The sequence below is a fragment of the Trachypithecus francoisi genome, unplaced genomic scaffold (genome assembly GCF_009764315.1).
Source record: "Trachypithecus francoisi isolate TF-2019V2 unplaced genomic scaffold, Tfra_2.0 Lachesis_group16, whole genome shotgun sequence".
Classification (NCBI taxonomy): Eukaryota; Metazoa; Chordata; class Mammalia; order Primates; family Cercopithecidae; genus Trachypithecus; species Trachypithecus francoisi.
The window spans coordinates 49060033-49082934 of record NW_022681461.1 but is presented as its reverse complement, the minus strand read 5'-3'; the positions used below and the strand labels follow the sequence as shown (position 1 = coordinate 49082934).

The window sequence follows — 22902 nt, the reverse complement described above, 5'->3', positions numbered from 1 at the left end:
CCCAGGACAGCTGGGTTTCTGCTGGTTGGGGCAGGGAGTGGGCAGCAGAGGAGCAAAAGGCAAGAGGGTTCTGAGGTCAGTTCTCCTGGGCTGTCATTAATTGTGGGATCTTGGATTGGTAAATAAACTCCAGGTCATAGGTGCCTCATCTGTACCAACAATACCGACCTCATAGGACCATGATAAGAGTTAAGATCATGTACGTGAGTCCTGGTACATGGACTGTGCGTAATATGTTAGTGTCCTGAAATCTGAAAAAAGGGCAAATATGACACATGCAGATAAAAATGGTATCAGTAGTGTGGAGAATTAAAGGGCAGTCTACAAACTGGATCAGCAACCTTCTACATCTCTGGCATCAATGCGTGGTTCCCAACTCTGGCTGCTGATTAGAATCACAGAGGGAGTTTGAAAACTATCAGTTGCTCAGACCGTTGAATTGATAATCTCAGGGTGGGTCCTGCCAACTATCTAAAGGTGATTCTGACCATTTGCTAGGACTGGGACTCACTGAACTAGAACATGTTCAAATGTGGGTCTTGCTTTTGAGCTTTGTTAAGTGGGGCCGGAGCAGTGTATAGTCTAGGACTACATGTTACCCAGCAAAACCTTTTCTTCTAAGGCTTTCTTTCTTTTTTTCTTTTTGGAGACGGTGTCCTGCTCTGTTGCCCAGGCTGGAGTGCAGTGGTGCCATCTCGCTTCACTGCAACCTACGCCTCAGGGTTCAAGTGATTGTCCTGCCTCAGCCTCCTGAGTAGATGGGATTACAGGCACATGCCACCATGCCTGGCTAATTTTCGTATTTTTAGTAGAGACAGGGTTTCAACCATATTGTCCAGGCTGGTTTTGAACTCCTGACCTTGGGTGATCCGCCTACCTTGGCCTCCCAAAGTGCTGGGATTACAGGCATGAGCCACCATGCCCTGCCTCTAAGGCCTTCTTTCTCCTGGGACCCTTTACATTACCTTCCTGTGTCCTGCGTTGTTCTAGGCATCGGGATTGAAATGTATAGGACATAATCTCCATCTTTGCACAGCGTGCAGTCTAGGTAGGAAGGCAGAATGCTCATTAAGAGGTGCAGAGCATATGTAGTGAGAAGTCTCCCTCCTGCCCCTGCAGTAGGGGTATGACTCATTTGGGTGTTCCTTCTCTGACTCTGTTCTCATTCTTTCCCTGCAAAGGAATCACTTTCCATTCGAAGCAGAGTCTGTTCTTGTGTCTTTTCTCCTTTTCTTCTCTCCTCATCCTGTATTTTCTCCTCCACTTTATGGTTTCAGCCAATAGTCTCTCCTGTCTTCTGAATTCCAGTTTCATTGTCACCTTCTCAAAGTGCTTTGGTGATCCATCTGTCTCATTAATCTCAGCTTCAACAACCTTCAAACGTTCTTCTGGTATCTGCCCCATTCATGGTGCCAGCAATCTTCCATTCACCCTGGGTGAAAATTTTGAATCATCTCTTATTCTCCCTCAACCACAGCATTGAATCTCTTTTTTCTTTTTTTTCTTTTTGAGGTGGTGTCTTACTCTGTCATGCAGTGGTACGATCTCTGCTCACTGCAACCTTTGCCTCCTGGGTTCAAACGATTCTTCTGCCCCCAACCTCCCACGTAGCTGGGATTACAGGTACCCGCCACCATGCCAGGCTAATTTTTGTATTTTTAGTAGAGACAGGGTTTCACCATGTTGGCCAGGCTGGTCTCAAACTCCTGACCTCAAATGATCCACCTACCTTGGCCTCCAAAATTGCTGGGATTACAGGCGTGAGCCACCGTGCCTGGCACCTTTGAGTCTTTTCTAAAGTCTGGGTCCCTCCTCCATTATAATCTTTCTTTAATTGGTCCCTTCCCTTTTATTCCCGTTATAACCCCCCTGGTTCTCTCATTTTTATGTTTGGAAACTGGTCCTAAAGTACCTTTCTAGTTTTTTTTCTCCCATGATTCCCTTACATGAAACCACACCTTGAATTGGATCAGGTTTCTTAGCATCCCGAGCGGACCTGCTGATCTCCCCTCTCTGATCCTTACCCTTGCCCTTTCTCTAAAATACCTATGTTCCCTCCTCCTGCTGGACTTGTAAGGTCGTGTTTCACTTGCAAGTTCCCCATTAACCTGTGGCTCCCCATCAAAGAAGAACCCCACTCCCTGTGTTCTCATCCTCTAATTATGCATCAGCATGCTTTATATCCTTGATTAATTATATATACGCTGGGAAAACAGATATTTTCTCTTTTTGTGTGTGCATTGTGTTACAGCAACATACTGTTTTCTTTATAACAGCTGATGCATATGTTTTTGAATGAATGGATTGCGTTTTTTGTTTGTCAAGGTCATAACGTGCTGGACTGGGTTAGGAAAATAAGATTTAGAGCTGTTCTGTCCAGTATGGTAGCCAGCTGTGGCAATTTCATTTACATAAATGAAAGTTAAATAAAACTAAAAATTCAGTTCCTCAACTGCACAAGCCACCTTTCTAGTGCTCAGTAGCTCCCATCCCGGCCCATGCAGGTATGGAGTATTTCCATCACTGCAGACAGTTCTGTTGGACTACACTGATCTTGAGTCTCATTATCTTGGAACTCTTGATCTCTGCCACCCCAATTAAATCTGCTCAGTGACTGGTTGGGATGGAGTGAGGAATTTTATAGGTATTTTCTAAGCTGTGGAAGTCTCTATTTGGCTTTTCCAGACTGAGGTCCTGGGAAAAAGCGATGGGAAGTCTGGAAGACAAGAGTGTGTGAAAAAGTCGGAGACAGTGCCCTTGAGTGGGAGGGGGAGACCGGGGTTCCTGAGTGAGTCACTGGAGATTTGTGGAGACCCTCAGGGCTGCCAGGGAGGGAGAGAGGCACATTTATTCCCCCTTCTCTCCCACATTCTCTTCTTCCAAAGTTTTTTTTTTTAAGTAAATAATTCTTTAATGTCCTTTCAACTTTAACTTTTGAGGACATTGTACTTGTTGGCGAGGGGGCTCTGGAGATGCTCAGAGGCCTGAATAAGAAGGTGTCCGTCTGCAGGAGCAGCTGCCGAAGGCTGCTAGGGAAAAGCCACCAATGGGTGACTCTCTTGGAGCAAGTTCTTATATTTGACCACAAGATGGCAGACTTTTCCTGATCAATTCTCACTGCAGGTTAAACCAAATCAGCCTAAATGGAAAAGCAAAATCTTTGGAGTTCTGGATTTTATTTTATTTTTAAATAGATTTATCTTAAGTTTTCTAAAATGAGCAATTAGAGTTTAGGGTCCAGCAGAGCTCAGGAAAGTGGTACGCCTTTGGGAGTAGATGACAGATTACAAAGTGAAAAGTGTTTCAAATGTCTAAATTTAAAGATTCCAACCACTCGTAAAACTTTGTAATGAGCTTTGCTGGGCTAAAAAAAAATCAGACATATTTTACTGCTTCGAGCTCAAGGCTTTGCCTCCATAACAACACTCTGCTCCTTTCCTTGATGATCAAAATCTTGCGATTGGAATTATTACCATAAAATGTCATAATATTCTATTTTCAACATAATGAGCACCAAATAAGCAAAGTATTTGTGGTTTGTAAAAATACAGTAAGGCCAACATCTAAAAATTTTTTTGAAAGTAATGTACCACTTAATTATCTTGACTTCAGAAGCCACATGGTGGGGGGGAGTGCTTTGAATGGAATAACTTGTATATGGGAGTATAATGTTTCCAATTGCATCTGATTATCCCCAGCATTTCCTGTTATTGAAAAAATGCTACCCTTCAGAGTTTTATAACTTTTTTTTTTTTTTGAGACGGAGCCTCGCTTTGTCACCCAGGCTGGAGTGCAATGGTGCCATATCGGCTTACTGCAGCCTCTGCCTCCCGGGCTCACGCCATTCTCCTGCCTCAGCCTCCACAGCAGCTGGGATTACAGGCACCCACAACTACGGCCGGCTAATTTTTGTATTTTTCTGTTTTTTTTGGCCCCTAAACCATCTTTTATTGCGTACTTCAGCCGCGATTCCGGGGCTGGCCTGCTGCGCCCTAGGCGTAGTCCTGTAGGTTGGCTTTCTTCTTCGCCTGGACCTCCAGGATGCCTTCCATGTAGTCCTCATGGATGAGCTCCGTGGCACCCCTGCGCAGTGCGATCATACGCGCCTCCATGCACACAGCCTTGCACTGGGCCCCATTGAAGTCATTTGTGCAGCGGGCCAGCTCTCCGTAGGTCACGTCAGGACTGACGTTCATCTTTTGGGAGTGTATCTGCATGATTCTGGCCCGAGCCTCCTCGTTGGGCATCGGGAACTCGATCTTGCAGTCCAGGCAGCCCTAGCGGATCAGGGCGGGGTCCAGGATGTCCACCCTGTTTGTGACTGCAATTACCTTAACTTGAGTGTTGGGGTGGAAGCCATCCAGCTGGTTCAGAAGTTCCAGCATTGTCCTCTGCACCTCTCCGTCCCCGGACTTCTCGCTGTTAAAGTGCTTGGTGCCTATGACATCCAGCTCATCAGTGAAGATGATGGAGGGTTCTTTCTCCTTGGCCAGGGCGAAGGCATCCCGGACTAGCCTGGCACCATCTCCAGTGAACATCTGCACCAGCTGGGGGCCAGCCAGCTTTAGGAAGGTGGTCTTAGTCTGTGCCCTACAGGCCCAGGCCAGGAGAGTCTTTCCCATCCCTGGGGGCCCATACATCAAAGGTTGGATCCCCAAGTTCTCAAACTTCTCATTGTGGTTCATTGACAAGAAAATGGCCACTACCAGTTCCTGGATCTGCTTGTCCAAGCCCCCATTGTCACTGTATTGCTCCGTGGGCCTCTCGTCCACCTCCATGGCCTTCACCCGCGAGTCGTACTCTGTGGGCAGCATCTCCAGGATTGGATAGGAGTCTTTGTTTACACCCACCAGGTCTCATGGCTTTAGCTTTTCAGCATCTACCAGTCCAGTCACAGGCAGGAACTACCTCTGTCATGTAGAGGTTTTGATCACAGCATACTTGCCCTTCCTCTGGGAGTCCAGGTCAATATTGGCACCATCCTCCTGTTGGTCATTGGGATCAACATCCAGGAGCTTGATGACGTTGGAGACAAGGTACCCCGGGGTCTTGTTCACTTTGATTTTCTCACTATTCTCTTTGATCTTGTCCTTCATGGCTTGGAGCTTGTGGGTGACTCTCAACATTTCACTCTTCATGATCTTGATCTCACTGTCCAGAAGCTGTGTGTGTGTATGATCTCCATGGACATCTTGAGCACCTCCTCCCCAGTTCCATCTTGCTTGGCCTCATCCCACACGGTCACCATCTTCTCTTCTAGTTTTTGTATTTTTAGTAGAGATAGGGTTTCACCATGTTGGCCAGGCTGGTCTTAAACTTCTGACCTTGTGACTCACCTACCTCAGCCTCCCAAAGTGCTGAGACTTCAGGTGTGAGCTACCACTCCTGGCCCAGAGTTTTATAATATTAAACCACCTTCCATCTTTACAGTATTTTGAAAATTAAAAAAAATTTTCCCATATATTAATATCTTACTATGAGTCCCTCAACATAGAAGCATTGCTTAGTTTGGAAAGTCGATTCCTTGATTTTAGCCTGTCTTTTCCCTGGGGATGTTTTCAGTCTATTGAGCTGTTCTTTCCCAGATGACTAAATTTGAAACTATGGTTTGGTGGGAGTGCGTGGCACAAGGCAGGGCTGCTGTAAATAAAGTAAAATGTTAATCAGCCTTTTAAAGCTGAAAGGGATCTTAGCGGTCTCTAGCTCTATTTTACAGATGAGGAAATAGAAACATTGAGATTAATTTTAATATATGGGAACACGTTTTGTCAAGCTTCAGGCACAATTTAGGTCAATCAATTAAATTTTATTCATCTTTTACTGGGTATCAGACACTGTGCTAGGTGTTAAAATTTACAGTCCAGTCTATTTTTGAGTCACACTGGACCATTTAAAAAATTGATACATAATGATTGTACATATTTCTGGGGTCCAAGTGACATTTTGATATATGCATATAACATGTATTAGCAGATCAGTCACTTCACACATTGATCATTTCTTTGTATTGGGAACCTTAAAAATAATCTTCTAGCTATTTTGAAATATATGGCAAATTATAACTATAGTCACCCTACTGTATTATCGAGCACTAGAATTTATTTCTTCTATCCAACTGTATTTTTGTATCCATTAACCAACTTAATTAGTCCCCCCAGCTCCCACAATGGGCCATTTTTGACTGTAGAGTACCATATGAAGGCTCTTGTCCAACTGAGAAAATAGTATCTGATATTAAAAAAAAGTGTAATTCTAAAAGCCTTTTAGAACAGTAATATAAATAGCAAATCTTATTCCTGAGAATAAAATGTAGTAACACTACTTTTTCTAAAATTCTTGTAAAAAAATTGTTAATGAAGGGATTGATATAGCTTACTTTTATATCTGATTATTTTATGGCTTACAGTGCACAATTTTAAAGATTTTGTGCAATCTTGCAGGAAATTCCAGGACTGGGTAATGTATCATGAAATATTTATGAAGCATTGGTAGTATGTGCAGCATTTCATAAAAAAAGGTAGTCCCATAGAGGACTCAAAAATTGCTGAAAAGGATGTGGATTTGGCCCTTTCACAAAGCTTGCAGAGGAAGGTGATCTCAGGGGCAGCCATGTATCTGCAACTTAAATCAGTTATGTTAACCAGGGAGGAACTTGTTATTTTAATTTTGGAAAATATTTTCTTCACATTGATGGAAATTTCCTTAACCTTAGATTTTATTTTCTTAGAGTCTCTGTTACAAATTAAGAGGAAGGAAAAAAAAAATTGAGGACTTGGTTTGATATTACATGTTTTAAGAAGAATTCTTATTTTTAATTTAAATAAAATTGACTTCATAAATTCTGATTAAGGAATAAAGAGACAAAGAACAGCCTTTAACAGATACTTGCTGATGACTTATCTTTAGCAGAATCCAGATAGAAATGCCAAGAAAAAAAAAGGAAAACTTTCCCTTTAAGATTGAATTTTTATTGTAGATGTCATGTACTTTTCATGTTAAGCTATGTTATGCTCCTTAAAAATGGCCTTTTTTGATATCAGAATTAATGTTTAATTGTTCATAAATACCTTTCACCTTATAAAATGAGTACAAGTGGGTATATGTGATATTTCAGATATTGTTAAATTAGAGTACAACTTCATATTCAAATTACAGCAGTAAATATGATCTATTCGACCTTATAGTCTGATGATGGATCCGTTCAGAGTAACATGTTCTAATTCTGTTCTGTAGTGGTCAGTTTTAAACATCATTCCCTCCATCGCTATTAAAATATTTATTACTGACCTTCAAGTGATTTATAGTTTATTTGGAAAGATGACATGGGATGGGTGGTGGAGAGGCGGAAATAGCTACCCTTAGATGAATGAGACCAATAAAACAAGTGATGTAGGATGTGAGGGATGGGAGAGGCACTTTGGGAGCGGGTAGCCGAGGAAGGCTTTAGGATGGAGAAGTAATGAGGAAAGTGAAGCTGGAGTCAGACTGCCTGGTTTCAAATGCTGGCTCTGCCACTTTTTAACTGTGGGAGCATATGCAAACCATTTTATCTTTCTGTAAAGTAGGGATAACAATACCTTATTCTTAAGGTTGGTGTGAGGATTAGGTGGGAGAGGAGCACAGGCCCTGGAGGAAAAGGGTGTGTTGGAGTTGAGTGAGACTGCCTCTGGTGCAGGGCATGGCTGTCAGAGAGACATGGAAGATATCATGTCCACCTGAGCACTTGAGCCTGCCAGGAGATCGTGCCAGAAGCTTGCTGGAGGCAAGTTGCAGAGGGACCCTTACATGTCTCAGAATGTGAACTCACCAGCAAAGAGCTATGGATGGATTTTGAGCTGATAGTAAAACAGATAAAACAGTCTTCTCCCCTCCCAAAAAAGCCTTAAAAGAGTAGAATTTCTTTTCTTCTTCTTTTTTAAAATACAGAGATGAGATGTCACTATGTTGCCTAGGTTAGTCTCAAACTCCTGGGCTCAAGCAATCTTCCCTGCCTCGGTCTCCTGAAGTGCTGGGGTGAGCCACTTTGCCTGGCTCCCTTCCCTTCACCTCCCTTCCCTTCCCCTCCCCTCCCCTCCCCTCCCTTCCCCTCCCCTCCCCTCCTTTCCTCCCTTCACCTCCCTTCCCTTCCCCTCCCCTCCCCTCCCCTCCCCTCCCCTCCCTTCACCTCCCTTCCCTTCCCCTCCCCTCCCTTCCCTCCTCCCCCTCCCTCCCTTCCCTCCTTCCCCTCCCCTCCCCTCCCTTCCCTCTCCTCTCCTCTCCTCTCCCCTTCCTCTCCTTTCTTTTTTTCCTTCTTTCCTTCTTGCTTCTTCAGAAATGCCCATTATCTGAATTAGGTTGACTTTAAATCTGTTAATGTTTTGGTTTTTGAGTGGATTTGTAGTTTACTAATACTTCATTAAATATATTTTATCTCCATTTCATTCTTGTCCTTTTTATTAACTTGATTAAACAAATGATTAAGTCATGATTTACTATGAGAAGTGGCAGAGTATTGAGGTTCCAAGTGCAGATTGTGGAGCCAGACTATCTTGGTTCAAATCCCAGCCTTTCCACTCCCTAGCTGTGTCATGTTGAACCATTTCACAGTGAAGTTTCTGCTTCTGTGTATCTCAGTGTTTTCATCAGTAAAATGGAGATAGAACCTGACTCACAGAGTTATTGAGGGGATTGAATCAGTATTAAATATGCAGGTAGAACAACGCCTGCATCCACAGTAAGGCATAGGTAGATGTTACTAAATAAGCATAAAGGTCTGTGTTCTAGGCAATGAAGCCTGAGGAAGCATACTTGCCTGAACACTTGAGTCTGAGTGGGAGATCCTGCCAGAAGCTCTGTGGAGCTGGTACTCTAGAGAGTTATGTTTGTTTACTAACTTGCAGGTAATACAAAATGCCCTGCAAAGAATTAACTCGGGGATATAATCTGGTGTTTGGGGGGCTTAATTAAATTTGGATGATAAGAATGGTCTGCAAAGACTTCATGTGCTCTTTATACTTTGGGAGGCTCTCTGCCCTTTCTGGGATGTCTGCATTTGAGTCCAGCATTTGTTAGGCTTTGTGAGTTCAGACTGACATTAACAAACACTAAGGTTAAGTTGCTATTCAGTTTAGAACTTTGTAAGTATTCGATGACTCTGGGGATTAAAGACAAACTCCCTGCATAGCATACCCTACTATTCTGTTTTTTTGTTTGTTTTTTTTTGTCTTTACCATCTTGTTCAAAGAAACTTTGAAGTTTCTCTGGTTGTTTCTCTAAAAGGAAAGAACAGTATTTCTAAATGACTGTCAAGTTAGCCACTAAGCAAAATATATCCTTATGTTTTAAATATCTAGACAATCCAAAAGCCCCTCTTTCTAATGTTAACAAATTGGGTTTGTAATGTAAAAAATCAGTTAAGTTTCTCCCAGTGCTGGTCAATAACTTAACTTTTAGAAATTACCCATTATGCAGTAACTATTTTTAAAAATCACAGGCTTTTCCCATAACAGTCCAATTTCTCTTTCAAGTATGATGCATTTCAAGTCTTCTCCAAATAAGAAAATCTACATACCATTGGTGAACAGCAGCTCCAAATGAAGAGCAGAGTCAATTGAATACTTTGTTCTTTTATCTTGCTTCAAATGGGAAGGCAGCGAGTAATATTAGGGGAAGAACATGCAATGACTGGGATTGCAGTCCTGGATTTAATTACTTATAAGCCTTGTGAACTTGTTCAGGTCCTTTAACATCTCTAGACTTTCAAAAATCAGTGATCCTCAGGCAGTGAGGTTCCCACCATCTATAGTGGTGTTTTTCCAGGTCCAGACAACTTCCATGTCAGGGCCCTGAAGGTGTCTGCAGAGGTCTTCTCTAGCCTCAGCTGGCGACCTCCAGAGAAGTCAGGGAAAACGGGACATGGGGCACAGACCTGAAGGTGGACAGATGTTTTCCTGACTTCTCCAGAATTGAATGGCTAGTTGGTAGTATGTGTCTTTCTCGGACCTCATGGCTCTTGGGGTGTCTGATCTGTTTTCTTCTGGGCACTCTGACTTCCTCTGCATGTTGGCTGTCTGTGGTTGCCCCAGCCCTAGCATCATACCACTTCTCATTTCAGAGAACTGAAGAGTTTAATGTGCTGTTTCCAAATTCCAAAGAAAAGAGCACCTGGTTGGGTCCAGCCTGTGACAGGTGGCTCTTCTGGCATCAGGCTGTCTCCTGTGGTCTAATAAGCTGAGCACCAGGAGGAGTGGGGTTACATAGAACAAACTGGGCAGCTAGAGGAGAGCTGTTTTAGGTTATAAGGATGTAGATAGGAAGAAAATAATGAAGAGGAAACAACTGGTCTTCCAAAGATTCTTGCCAAGATATCCTTGTGGATAAAGTTAGTGAAAGATGGGTTGGATGATAGTATCAGGCTAGGTGGATTCCCAGGTCATTGAACAAGCAGGCCAAAAGAGTGTCAATGGATTGCTTTTTACCTGCTTAGAACAATATCATCATTGTTAGTGATACTGGAACAATATCCCCATGCCCTAGAACTCTCTTGTTAGCTTTGTCTTATTCATTTTTAATCAAAACATGGATGAAGACACAGAAGACACCCTTATCAAATGTGCTGAGAACACAAAATAAGAAGAACATAGGAAACATAATAGATGATAATGAAGATTCAAACTTATCTTGGTTAGGCCCAGTGGCTCACGCCTGTAATCCTAGCACTTGGGGAGGCTGACGTAGGCAAATCACTTGAGCCTGGGAATTCAAGACCAGCCTGGGCCACACGGTGAAACCCTGTTTCTACAAAAAATACAACAACAAAAAATTAGCTGGTTATGGTAGTGCGTGTCTGTAGTCTCAGGTACTGCGGATGCTGAGGTGGGAGGATGGCTTGAGCCTTGGAGGCGGAGGTTGCAGTGATGCAGTGAGCTGAGATCGCACCACTGAATCCTAGTCTAGGAATCAGGGCAAGACCCTGTCTCAAAAAAAAAAAATTATTTTGACAGGCTGAAATGCTGGGCCCCAAACAAGCTGGAACTTAGCAAGAGTAAGCATGAAGTTTGACATTTGGAATGAAAAATCAATTACACATAGTCATAATGGAAGTGGTTTATCTTGGCCTTTTCAGTTTGTGAAAAGGTCTTGGGGTTTTACTTAGCTACAGTTTTATGTGATCTGATGGTATGATGTGGCTGTGAAGAAGCATTAACTTAGTTTTACGCTAAATGGAGCTAGAGTGTCCAGGTTAGCAGATGTAATTACTTCACTGGACTTTTGCCTTGTCAGACCACAACTGAAAGATGCTTTTCCATGTGGACACCTTTTTTTTTTTTTTTTTTGGTATACCTGCTGGTGACCAGGATGGCCAGGTTATGGGGAATGCATCCTGAAAGTGAGAAAACTTGAACTTGACAACAGCAGGCGATGGATGGATAAAAACCTAGTATTCCAATGCTGTAGTCTACAGAAGAGGGCTTTTACTTGTTCTGGATTGTTGAGAATGTGGAACCAAGACCCATGTGGTTTTGGGATCAATACTAATAAAGAATTTTGTAGCAGTTAGAACCATAAGAAACTGAATTGGTCTACTTTTTCTTTCTTTTTTCTTTTGAGACAGTGTCTCACTGTCACCATGGCTGGAGTGCAGTGGTGCTGTCTGGGCTCACTGCTCCTGCCTCACACTCTCGAGGAGCTGGGATTACAGGCATGCACCACCATGCTTGGGTAATTTTTGTATTTTTTGTAGAGGTGGGGTTTCGCCATTTTGGCTAGGCTGGTCTTGAACTCCTGACCTCAAGCTAAACACCCTCCTCAGTCTCCCAAAGTGCTGGGATTACAGGTGTGAGCGAACTATGTCCGGCCAAAATAGAATTTTTCTGACCCTTGAGTTGGGTGTGTGTCTGTGAGATGCTATGGAAAGGGCTCTGGCATTGGACAGGAGGTTTGACAAAATTATCTCTAGGGTCACTTTCAACACTAGAAACCCAGATTTCTGGAAAGACAGAAGAGCCTTTTTTTTTGTCATTAATGTCTCAGCAAAGAAGATTATTTTAATATGATTATTGGACTTGAAAGGCTCCTACAGAGAACTATGGGTACATGTGATAGAAAGAATAAGCTGAGATCCATATGCACCCGAAAAAAAACCAAGAAAATTAAGAGACTTCTTAAGGCATCTATATTTGACATATAAAGCACATAACCAGACTTTAGCATCCTGTCTCTAACCACTGCTCCTACTGAATCTGCCTTTTTACCTGGTGCCTCTGCTTTCTTGAGAGCCGTTGGATAACTTTTGGGTAGTGTATTAAAAAGCTTCATTTGTTGCTTCCACAACTTCCCTGATTATGTCTGCATGTAGCAGTTCACGTTAAGGAGGCTTTTGTGGGCTAGCCTGGGACTCTAGCCATGATGTGAAGTAATACGTTGTGAGAAATGTATTTCAGGCTTCCAAAAGCCGTGTATTGACTTTTGAAACATGTTCCGTTGCAAAGCTGGAATGACCCGTGTTGCTCTCTTATGATGTCCCACTTCACACTCATCTTGGAGCCTTTCCTAAACTGGGTTCTGGTCTTGGAAGCCTTCTTTGCACCTTCCTGCCAACCATGGCAGTTCCTGAAATTCTGACACTTACATGAATCAAGCCTTCCTGTTTCTCTTCCACTGCTCTATCTAGAAGTGAATTTTAAGAGGCTTTTCTTCCCCAAAAAGAATTTGAAGAATCATAAATAACATTACATGATGCAGTACAATAAAAAGGGAAAACATGGAGAATAGTTCCGTGGTTTTTTTTTTTTTTTGAGACGGAGTCTTGCTGTGTCACCCAGGCTGGAGTGCAGTGGCGCAATCCCGGCTCACTACAAGCTCCGCCTCCCGGGTTCACACGATTCTCCTGCCTCAGCCTCCCCAGTAGCTGGGACTATGGGCGCCAGCCACCAGGCGTGGATATTTTTAAGTGATGGACTAGGGAAAGCTCCTGGAATGGTTATATTATTCAGGATTCTTGGTTGAAGTAACTGAAATGGACACTGGCTTGTTTAAGAAGAAGGCTGTGGGGCAGTTTGCAGAAGTGTGGAGAGGCAAGGTTGGAATATGGACAGGTACAGGAGAGGCCAGGAGACCAGAGCCACAGCCCAAATCACTCTGCAGAGACTGGTGAGCCGGCTGCTGAGGGCTGCTCTGGCGCAGCATGCTGTATCTGCTACAGCTGTCACTGGCCATGTCCTGGCGCTGCCAGTGTCCCTGTCTGTAGAATGAATTCTTCACTGTCACCCCAGATTTTTAAAAAAAATTCTTTTTTCATCTTTTATTTTAGATTCTGTGAGCATGTGTGCAGGTTTGTTATGAAGGTATATTGTGTGATGCTGAGGTTTGGGGTACGGTTGAACCTGTCACTCAGGAAGTTAGCAGAGTACCCAATAGGTAGTTTTTCAATTCTTGTCCCTCCGCTTGTATTCTCCAGTGTCACTCCAGAGTTTTTGGCGTCAGTTGGCCTTTTTTTTTTTCTTTTTCTTTTCTTTCTCTTTCTCTTTTCTTTCTGCCTTTGCCTTTTGCCTTTGCCTTGTGACAGGGTCTCACTGTGTTGCCCAGGCTGGTCTCAAACTCCTGGGCTCAAGCAATCTGGCCATCTCTGCCTCCTAAAGTGCTGAGAGTACAGGCATGAGCCACCTTGCCAGGTCCTATTGGTCTACATTAAAGTTGCAGAGGGGAGCTTCTTACCGGCCAGGTCTTGGTCACATGCTCAGGCCTCACAGAAGAAGGGTGGGGGGTGGGAGGGGTGCCTCACTTCTTGGTTTCTGTAGTGGCAGGTGAGCACTGCCTGCCTCAAGATGAATGTGGTGGGAATTCATCAAATGAAAGGCACCTCAAAAAATGTTAGGTAGCTTAAAAAAAAAAGTCAGATGTTAGGTAGCTAAAAGAAAATGGCTGGCTAAAAATAATGTTTTTTTTTACATTTCTGTGTTCATTTATGAAAAGGCTCAACTTAGGCTACAGCATGGTTTCTAATCTGTGGCACCAATGGGCATTTTTGTTGTGGGGCCTGTCCTGTGCATTGTAGGGTGTTTAGCAGTATCCTTGGCCACTACCCACTGGATACTAGTGGCACCTACCCCACGTTTGACAATCAAAAATGTGTCTGCATGTTGCCACATGTTTCCTGGGGTCAAAATTGACCTCAGTTTTGAGAACCCCAGTTGAGAATCACTGGGCTAGAAGCATTCTTAAGCTGTGGGTTATGCTTTTATTTATTTTTTGAGATGGAGTCTTGCCCCCTCACCCGGGCTGGAGTGCAGTAGCACAATCTCGGCTCACTGCAACCTCCACCACCTGGGTTCATGTGATTCTCCTGCCACAGCCTCCCGAACAGCTGGGACTGCGAGTATGCACCACCACGCCCAGATAATTTCTTTTTTTTTTTTTTGAGACAGAGTCTTGCTCCGTCGTCCAGGCAGGAGTGCAGTAGCACGATCTTGGCTCTCTGCCAGCTCCACTTCCTGGGTTCATGCCGTTCTCCTGCCTCAGCCTCCTGAGTAGCTGGGACTACAGGCGCCCGCCACCACGCCTGGCTAATTTTTTTGTATTTTTAGTAGAGACGGGGTTTCACCATGTTAGCCAGGATGGTCTCGATCTCCTGACCTCGTGGTCCACCCACCTCGGCCTCCCAAAGTGCTGGGATTACAGGCATGAGCCACCACGCCTGGCTGGGTTATGCTTTCATGGCCTTGCATTAATGGCTTTATCACAGGAATGGATATTATATTATTGTCCTTGGAGAGTGACAAAGCTTTTCTCATGATGGTCCCCTTCCCCTGCATGTGAATGTCTGAATCTTCAGTGTTCTCAGCCTTCATTGTACCTGAGAATCAACTGGAGAACTGTTTGAAGGAGGCCAATTTCTGGTCCCTACTTCATAGATTTTAATTCTGTGGGTCTGAGGCCCAGGAATCTGCAAGTTTTAACAACCTTGGTGACTCAGATGCAGGTGGGTGATGGACAACACTTTAAAAAACACATGGTTACTTCATTGAGTGTCAACCCCCAAAACAAAAAGATGCGTGTTTTTTTTTTGTTTTTTTTTTTAAAGAGATGTGTCTGGGCGCCATGGCTCATGTTTGTAATCCCAGCAACTTGCGAGGCTGAGGCAGAAGGATCTTTTGAGGCCAGAAATTTGAGACTAGCACCATAGTGATACTCAGTCTCTTAAAAACAAACAAACAGGCCGGGCGCGGTGGCTCAAGCCTGCAATCCCAGCACTTTGGGAGGCTGAGATGGGCGGATCACGAGGTCAGGAGATCGAGACCATCCTGGCTAACACGGTGAAACCCCATCTCTACTAAAAAAATACAAAAAAACTAGCCAGGCGAGGTGAGGGGCGCCTGTAGTCCCAGCTACTCGGGAGGCTGAGGCAGGAGAATGGCGTAAACCCGGAAGGCGGAGGTTGCAGTGAGCCGAGATCCGGCCACTGCACTCCAGCCTGGGCGACAGAGCGAGACTCCGTCTCAAACAAACAAACAAACAAACAAATAAATAAATGGGCCGGGTGCAATGGCTCATGCCTGTAATCCCCAACACTTTGGGGGGCAGAAGTGGGTGGATCACTCGAGGTTAGGCGTTCAAGAGTAGCCTTGCCAACGTGGTGAAACTCTGTCTCTACTAAACATACAAAAATTAGCTGGGCGTGGTGAAACTCTGTCTCTACTAAACATACAAAAATTAGCTGGGCGTGGTGAAACTCTGTCTCTACTAAACATACAAAAATTAGCTGGGCATGGTGGTGCACGAATGTAATCCCAGCTACTTGGGAAGCCGAGGCACCAGAATCACTTGAACCCGGGAGGCAGAGCTTGCAGTAAGCAGGGATCACGACACTGCACTCCAGCCTGGGTGACAGAATGAGACTCTGTCTCAAAAACAAAAAACAAAAAAACAAAAATAATTAGCCAGGCATGGTGGTGCACACTTATAGTCCCAGTTACTTGGAGGCTGTGGAATGAGGATTGCTGGAACCCAGGAGCTTGAGGCTATGGTAAGCCATGATCTGCCATTGTACTTTAGGTTGGTTGACATAGGAAGGGATACAGTTTTAAGACTTCCAAATCTTTCTAGTCATTGATTAAAAAGAAGCAAGGTAAAGATGCTGTCTGTTCTTAGGCTTTTTTGGAAGGGGTTGTGTGGAACCAGCTTTGACATGTGACACCAGCACTCATCGCTCTTCATCATCATCAGCAGGAAGTACTCTCTCTTATTTTGAGCTCTGATTTGCCTTACATCTTTCTCAGGAAAGGACCTTTTACTCTCCACCCGCTTAAGTATTAGAGAAGCCTCTCAGGGAGGTTTGTATGCTTTCCCGATGTCCCAGGTCTCTTCAGTGGTCTTGTTTACGGTCTTGACTTCCTAACCCCAGGAGAAAGAGGGAACACTGACCCTCGGCGGCACTGGCTTTATTTTTCATGTAGAGCCTCTATGATTGGATGTTGTCCAACATTCTGGTTGTTCCTCAGGAATGGAGGAGACAACAGGTAGGTAATAACTGTGAGAAAGCTGTGGACCTCCTGAGCCTCTAAGCCCCTCTCAGAGGAAGTCTTAAATCTATGAAAGAAGATCCCATCCACTGACAAAGCATCTTGTAGTATTGAAGTATTTGGTGGCTTCTTTGAGCTACTTGTTTCTATTTTCACTCCTGCTCTATCTGGGGCTAGTCAATGATACTTCTAACAGCAATTTTTCTAAAACTCCGATCAGGTAATTTTGTCAATTAATTTTTTATTTTTAAAATTTAATTAAGTTTCAAAAAAAAAAGAAACTTAATTAAATTTTAAAAATAAAAAATAAATTGACAAAATTTGCTCTATTGCCCAGGCTGGAGTGCAGCGGCGTGATCTCGTCTCACTGCAACCTTGCCCCCTAGTTTCAAGGGATTCTTGTGCCTCAGCCTTCTGAGTAGCTGGGATTACAGGCGCTCACCACCACACCTGGCTAAGTTTGTATATTTTTAGTAGAAATGGGGTTTCACCACGTTGACCAGGCTGGTCTTATACTCCTGGCCTCAAGTGATCTGCCTGCCTCAGCCTCCCAAAGTGCTGCAATTACAGGTGTGAGCCACCGTACCCGGTGATTTTGCCAGTTTAAAGCCTTTGATAGTTCTCCATTGATTATAGAACAAAGTCTACCCTTAAGCCCCTAGTCTACCTTCCCTGTCATTCCCCACCATGCTGCCTGTGTTCCAGGCTCACCAAACTATGTGGAGGACGCTTAACTCTCTGTATACTAACTTTACTCACACCTTGTTATTAACTATACTGACAACCTGTATTTCAGACTCACCAGACTGTATTACAGACTAACATGCCAAGCTCACGAACTGGGTGCCTGCTAAATATTTTTTGTAAAAAGTGGATATTGGTTGGTAACATGTAAAATCTCATGAGTTTTAAGTATCTGGGCTGGGCGTGGTGCCTCATGCCTGTAATCCTAACACTTTGGGAGGCCAAGACGGTTGGATCACCTGAGGTCAGGAGTTCGAGACCAGCCTGGCCAACATGGTGAAAACCCATATCCACTAAAAATACAAAAATTAGGCGTCGTGACTCATGCCTGTAATTCCAGCTGCTCAGGAGGCTGAGGCAGGAGAATCGCTTGAACCCGGGAGGAAGAGGTTGCAATGAACAGAAATTGTACAACTGCACTGCAGACTGGGTGACAGAGCCAGACTCTGTCTCAAAAATAAATAAAATAAATAAAATTAAATAAAATAAAAAATCCATACTTGTAGTTTCTTCCGAAAAATCAAAAGACATGACAGCACTGTGACTACATTCCTAAATGGTAATGGTCAGCTCTTGCCCTGAGACAGGATGTGTTCTATCTATAGCCATCATGGAAAAAGATAGGGGGAAATACTGTGAAATTTTACCTTCCTATTTCCCACAAGAGGGCAATCTAATCTCTAAGAAAGTAAAAGGGACTGGCATTGCACAATCTGCTATTATAGCTTGACTTGTTACCCGCCCAGTGGTGAAGATCTTTAGGCACCCACCTGCATTTTGTGTGCTGACTTGGCATGCCTTATGCCTTGTACTGGTCTTTCACAGATTCTTTTTTTTTGGTGTGGTTCCCCTCCAGGATCTATCTGGAAGGCCAGGTTGATGAAAAGGCATGCAAGAGTTGCCTGTGTGTAGCATCTGGAGCCACCTTCAGCCTAGGTGGAGGTTGTGGAAGGTTGGCAGAGGCCTCATGAGGCAGAGTTGTTTCTAGAGAAAAACGTGACCTGTAGAAACAACCTCACAGCCTAGCATTACTTGGTGCTTTTTGTTGGTGCAGAATCTTGATTTTTGTCAGTACCCTGAGAGAGCAGCCCCTGAACTCCGCAGTGCCTCCCTTAATATTGCCCTGGCTAGTACAGACTGCTGTGTAAACTGAAATGCCAATTTATTTAGAATGGGACAGATTTACTGAGGGTGTCTAGAAACTCATTTTTGCTGGTCACAGTGTGCTTTCTGTTTAGAAAAATTAAAAGTAGGAGCCAAAATATAATCACAAGTTGCTTGTCCGAGTTCTAAGAAAGAGGAATGCTGCCATTTGCACGTTTGAGGTCCTGCCGTGGTGTTCTGATGTATCCTTCTGAGATTAGGGACTGGATGGGTTGAGCCCCTCTGCCAGGCCTCCTTATCCAGACAGTGCTTGTAGGTACCTCAGTAGAGTTGCCCACATAACTCTGTGCCCACCGTCCCCCATATGGTTCGTGCCACATTTACATATCTTTAGATATACCAATACCACAGAGCTGATTACATTCACATGTAGCATTTTTCACTCCAGGTCCTATTTATACTTATCTATTACAAATTATTTTAATAATTCAGGCCTAAGGATTTGGGGAGGATTAGGGGTGAGGATCCTTAGCACTCTAACTGCTCCTAAAGAGATCGCAAAGGTTTCAGAAAATAAAACTAGCTCTTAACCCCCAGATGGTAAGTAGGTATAGATGAATGAAAAAGGCTCTAAATCTTATTTTCTCTGTTTTTTTTCCCTCTTTGTTTGCCTTTGGTCAAAACAAAACAAACATCTCTTTGCCTCATCTTTTTTCCTCTCTCGTTAAAAAAAATATATCCTCACTGGGCGCGGTGGCTCACGCCTGTAATCCCAGCACTTTGGGAGGCCGAGGTGGGCGGATCATGAGGTCAAGAGATCGAGACCATCCTGGCCAACATGGAGAAACCCCATCTCTACTAAAAATACAAAAATTATCTGGGTATGGTGGTGCATGCCTGTATTCCCAGCTACTCGGGAGCCTGAGGCAGGAGAATTGCTTGAACCCGGGAGGCAGAGGTTGCAGTGAGCCAAGATAGTGCCACTGCATTCTAGCCTGGTGACAGAGCGAGACTCCATCTGAAAAAAAAAAAAAAAATCTCTTCTTCATACTGGTAAAATTGAAATGGTTTAGTAAGAATATGGAAATTTGAGAAAAAAGAAGAGGGAGGAAGAAAGAGCTGAAGTGGTTCATAGGTGGCATGCTTAGATTTGAGTTATTTAAAAACTAGCTTTGGTTGTTAGAACTGGTAATTTTTTTTTCATCGGTTTGGGTTGAATAACATAGCCATATTCCCTTAGGTAAAACTAATACTGAATCTATGTATCTATCTATCTGAATCCTAGTTTGGACCCTAGTTTCCACCAATTTGCCTGTAGTTAGGATGTTGACTTAGCCTTGGGCCCTACAATTTAGGGCTTAGCTCTGGGCACACAAGGAACTTGGATGCTTATAAAAACTTTGGATAAGTTTTATTCATGCACTCAGTTTAGTGGGCAATCTGCACGTGCACCGGGCGTGTCTCCTTCAGCCATGTTTTGTTTAAGTCATCTATGGCCTTCGGGTTCCCAGTACAAGGGATGAAGCAGGTCATGAGAGTTGAGTGACACTGTGGGGTTGTGCCCATTCTTGCCTTCCTTATTAGAAAGTGGCAGTGGGCTCAAATGCCTCAGGAGGTAGTTTGATAGGATTTGGAGAAATAGGACAGTTAGAAAAAGAGTTATTTGATACTGAAGTTCAGTCACACATGTATTTAAAAGCTTTTTTAGTGCTCTGAACTTGGCTTAGGTTTAGGGTGCTATTAGGATAAGTAGAAGACTTAATTTTTACTTTTTTAGGGAGTTTAAAATCTATGCAACTGAAACATCTACATAAAACAATTGGAAAGCAATGCAGGATACTATAGTGTAGTGAAGAGGTTAGAGAAGACACTCTGGGGTTAGACAGATGTGAACTTTTTAAAACCTTTCTGGGCCTTAGTTCCCTGATATGTAAAATGGGGATATTGAAAAGATTGATTGTATGAGGTAATGTATGTCAAGTACTTAATGTAGAGCCTGGCATATAGTTAAATGTTCAATATTTGGTTTTAATTATGTAATTGGGTCTAACAAAAGCTTTCCTTTATGTGGTCCTGTTGAGAAAGGAAAAGTTTTGTTAGACCTGTGGTAATCACATTGAGAGAAAATTTCCTAGAATACTGTTGTATACCTTCTTGATTTCTTTGAAAAGTTACCTGCCTGTAATTGTCTTTTTTAACCCCTATTTTTAAAATAAGTTGCTTCTATTCTCGAGAGTCAGCTAGCCAAATAATGTATTTCTGTATAAAGGAGTAAAGAATACAGAAGGGCCTGTACCAGGACTAATATGTAAAGGCTTTGGGACAACTTCAGTGTTTTGGGTGGTCAGGATCTTTCTGCTCCTAACATTCTTGGCCAGGTTCTAAAAGACTATAGGGTTTTTTTTTTTTTTTTTCCTAGAAATACGGAACCTGGTTATACATATGGGATATTTGTTTAGTAGGACAAGAAGTGTGTAAAGAAACAGCAAATAGCCCCTGGATTATCTTTTATTTCCCATCAGAAGGGAGCTTGATGGAAAGGCTGATTCAGAGGCATGCAGGAAATACAGATTCCAGCCCTAAAAACATGGCCATGACCGTGTGCCAGGGCCACCCCTCTACTGCACCTGGCACTGGTTGCCTGAGGAGGTTTAGAACCTCCTGGGAAGGGTGAGGTGCAGATAAGTGAAAATAAACCTTACTAAGTCTCAACTTTTACATAAGGTTTTTTTGTTTTTTTGTTTGTTTGTTTCAAGATTGAAAATGTAGGCCTGGCAAAGTGGCTCACGCCTGAAATCCCAGCACTTTGGGAGGCCAAGGCTGGTGGATCTCTCTCTTTTTTTTTTAAATTATACTTTAAGTTCTAGGGTACATGTGCATAACGTGCAGGTTTGTTACATATGTATACATGTGCCATGTTGGTGTGCTGCACCCATCAACTCGTCAGCACCCATCAACTCGTCATTTACATCAGTTACAACTCCCAATGCAATCCCTCTCCCCTCCCCACTCCCCATAATAGGCCCCGGTGTGTGATGTTCCCCTTCCCATGTCCAAGTGATGTCATTGTTCAGTTCCCACCTATGAGTGAGAACATGCAGTGTTTGGTTTTCTGTTCTTGCGAAAGTTTGCTGAGAATGATGGTTTCCAGCTGCACCCATGGCCCTACAAAGGACACAAACTCATCCTTTTTTATGGCTGCATAGTATTCCATGGTGTATATGTGCCACATTTTCTTTATCCAGTCTGTCACTGATGAACATTTGGGTTGATTCCAAGTCTTTGCTATTGTGAATAGTGCCGCAATAAACATACGTGTGCATGTGTCTTTACAGCAGCATGATTTATAATCCTTTGGGTATATACCCAGTAGTGGGATGGCTGGATCATATGATATTTCTAGTTCTAGATCCTTGAGGAATCGCCATACTTTTTTCCACAATGGTTGAACTAGTTTACAATCCCACCAATAGTGTAAAAGTGTTCTTATTTCTCCACATCCTCTCCAGCACCTGTTGTTTCCTGACTTTTTAATGATTGCCATTCTAACTGGTGTGAGTTGGTATCTCATTGTGGTTTTGATTTGCATTTCTCTGATGGCGAGTGATGAGCATTTTTTCATGTGTCTGTTGGCTGTATGAATGTCTTCTTTTGAGAAATGTCTGTTCATATCCTTTGCTCACTTTTTGATGGGGTTGTTTGTTTTTTTCTCATAAATTTGAGTTCTTTGTAGATTCTGGATATTAGCCCTTTGTCAGATGAGTAGATTGCAAAAATGTTCTCCCATTCTGTAGGTTGCCTGTTCACTCCGATGGTAGTTTCTTTTGCTGTGCAGAAGCTCTTTAGTTTAATGAGATCCCATTTGTCAATTTTGGCTTTTGTTGCTGTTGCTTTTGGTGTTTTAGACATGAAGTCCTTGCCCATGCCTATGTCCTGAATGGTATTACCTAGGTTTTCTTCTAGGGTTTTTATGGTATTAGGTCTAACATTTAAGTCTCTAATCCACCTTGAATTAATCTTTGTATAAGGGGTAAGGAAAGGATCCAGTTTCAGCTTTCTACTTATGGCTAGCCAATTTTCCCAGCACCATTTATTAAGTAGGGAATCCTTTCCCCACTTCTTGTTTTCCTCAGATTTGTCAAAGATCAGATGGCTGTAGATGTGTGGTATTATTTCTGAGGACTCTGTTGTGTTCCATTGGTGTATATCTCTGTTTTGGTACCAGTACCATGCTGTTTTGGTTACTGTAGCCTTGTAGTATAGTTTGAAGTCAGGTAGCGTGATGCCTGGCTGTTGGATCTCTTGAGCCCAGAAGTTCGAGACCAGCCTGAGCAACACGGCGAAACCCCGTCTCTACAAAAAATACAAAAAAATTAGCCAGATGTGGTGGTATGCACCTGTAGTACCAGGTACTTGGGAGGCTGAGGTGGAAGATCACTTGAGCCCAGGAGGTGGAGGTTGCAGTGAGCAGAGATGGTGCCACTGCACTTTAGCCTGGGGGACAGAGCAAGACCTTGTCTCAAAAAAAATTGTTTAAAAGAAAACCCCAAAACGT

The 22902-nt window shown here is 43.3% G+C and overlaps 1 protein-coding gene and 1 pseudogene across 3 annotated transcripts in view; one reads left to right on the top strand and one right to left on the bottom strand.

Moving 5' to 3' along the window:
• SAXO1 (stabilizer of axonemal microtubules 1) overlaps positions 1-22902 on the top strand; it is a 133425-nt gene that overhangs the window by 18212 nt on the left and 92311 nt on the right. The window lies entirely within an intron of this gene.
• Positions 3931-5251, bottom strand: LOC117098613 (annotated as a pseudogene).